Source organism: Egretta garzetta, unplaced genomic scaffold (genome assembly GCF_000687185.1).
Source record: "Egretta garzetta isolate BGI_Z169 unplaced genomic scaffold, ASM68718v1 scaffold3, whole genome shotgun sequence".
In the NCBI taxonomy this organism is placed as follows: Eukaryota; Metazoa; Chordata; class Aves; order Pelecaniformes; family Ardeidae; genus Egretta; species Egretta garzetta.
In genome coordinates, this window is record NW_009259099.1 from 647,088 (window position 1) to 649,257 (window position 2,170).

General features: G+C 51.2%; 1 protein-coding gene across 1 annotated transcript in view; it reads right to left on the reverse strand.

The window, feature by feature from the left end:
• SAMD4A (sterile alpha motif domain containing 4A) overlaps positions 1 to 2,170 on the reverse strand; it is a 113,977-nt gene that overhangs the window by 110,111 nt on the left and 1,696 nt on the right. The window lies entirely within an intron of this gene.

Consider the following 2,170-nt stretch of genomic DNA (forward strand, 5'->3'; position numbering starts at 1 on the left):
CACCATGGGGCACCCTATGCTCCTGCCTGACCTTTACTGGTGGCTCGGAGGAGGTCACCGCGTCCTGATGGCTCCGAGCAGCTGGGACCAAAGCCGCCCAGCGAGGCCAGGCTGGAAGGAAGGAAGGAAGTTATAGCAGGCTTTTAAATAGCGCTATGTAATACCCGAAACTTCTATTTCTGTGCACGGATAATATGGTTTCCATATTCTTCTCCGTGCACGGCAGGCCAAGCCATTCGCGCTCAAACTGAATTAGCAGCAACCCACATTCTTCACCAGTTAAACCATTAAGGCTCTGCGAGGCCACTCATAGCCACCGTGTACGATAACCACAAGCTGTTCGCTTCACCTAACGAAGAAACATAGAGATTCCCTTCCCTGCTTGCTTCTCACTTCCAGTTTACCTTTATAATCAAGCAATCCCTTTAAACCCACTGTCATTATCAAGAATACCCTTACACTTGGAAAAAAAAGAGGATAGAACTCCTTCAAAATCAATACACTTGCTTCTCCAGGTCAATTAACTCGTTTAAAAAGTGTTATTTTAATTCCTTCAGGTTCTCCCATCTCATCTGCCGTACACCAGACCTCTCATTTGGAGGCTACCAGGCAAGAAACAACCTGGACACCTTTGTGGAGAGGAGTTTTCCTCCATGCCTGGTGCACACACCTGAAGGCTCAGGAGCCCAGCTCCACTTTGGGCCCCCTCCTAGTCTCAGTTGTTGGTGATGATATTGCCAAGGATGGTGCCCACCCACCAAGGAACACAGCAGGGCTGCCACCTCCTCCTAACAGCCACAAACCAGGGATAATGTTCAAGTTTTCCCACCTCCCCAACAAGCTTGGGGCAAGCAACAGGTCCTGCACGTACAAAACAACTCGCTTCTCACGAGGACCCACCATTGAAGTCAATTTAGACATTAGACCAGCGCGTTGCGTTCAGACCAGCATTGCTTAATTCATGGTGACGCCCCTCCCCAGATGGAGGATTTCACCCATGCTTCACTGAAGGTGACCACACCATGTCTTACAGCCAACTCCTACATCCCGTTTAGGCTGTGCACCCCTGTCACCCCGCTGTCCCTTGCACACCACCATTGCCACATCCCCAAACATCAACAAGGATGCCGGTGGGCCACCTACAAGCAGGGAGCCACTATTTCCAAGCCAGCAACGACTAGGAAAAGTACCAGGAGCCACCACAGGCCCAGCCTGGGAGGGAATGGAGCCCAAATTAGTTAACCAAACAACAGGATTCAAACAGTAAAGAGTAAGGCAAGGTTAGATGATGATGCTCTTCAGAAGAACTTGGTGCAATTCCATTGCCAGGCAAGTAAGAAATGCCAGACTGCAAAACGGGCGCAGGATAGGAGCGATTTAAAAAAACACAGGTGCTTTTATGAAGAAGACAGCATTAACACTGGAGGCAAAAAGCTATTTTCCAACAGTTCTTGGTTGCAAACCTCAGCTACCCTTCCCTCCACAACAGGATCGCACGGCTCAGAAAAGCACGTGTCCTACTCTGCAGGATGGATGGATACGTCCATCCCATGGGAAAGCCGAGGGGTGTTTGGCGAGCAAGAGGAACTCAGCAGATCCAGGTTTTGCTATTGGAGCTACAAACGCCCCGGAGGCACAGCTCATTTTTGGAAGACACGTCAGGGAAAGTGCAGGCAGCTCCCCAAACGCGCTCGGGGATAGGCAGGAGGCTGGATGCCAAGCTCTGCTCGCAGGAGAAATCCTCGCGCCAAGCAGGGTCAATGGGATTACAGGGGCAAGGAGGGATTGCTCGCACGAGTAGAGATGGGAAGAGCCCAACGCCTGGTTTCCACCCTGGCTTACACCAAGCCAACGCCACCAGGCAGACGGCCGTACGTGACTTTGTATCTGGGAAGCCTTCAAAACCCTGGTTTCCATCATAATTCACCTTTTCTGCGGTAAATCGCTCTCTCTAAGTACCCGAGCAACCTAGGGGACGCAGCGACCGCCAAACCCACAATTTGAATGGAGAATTGCGATACTGATAAACAATTAAAAATTAACAAATATATTGTTCCCGTCGACTCGCAATGGGAATCGCAGCAAGCCTGTGCTAAGGCCAGCATGGGAGGCTGCACGTTTACCCCGGAGCAGCTGAGTTTAGCGAGCACGCTCCCTCCCTGGCCTCCCC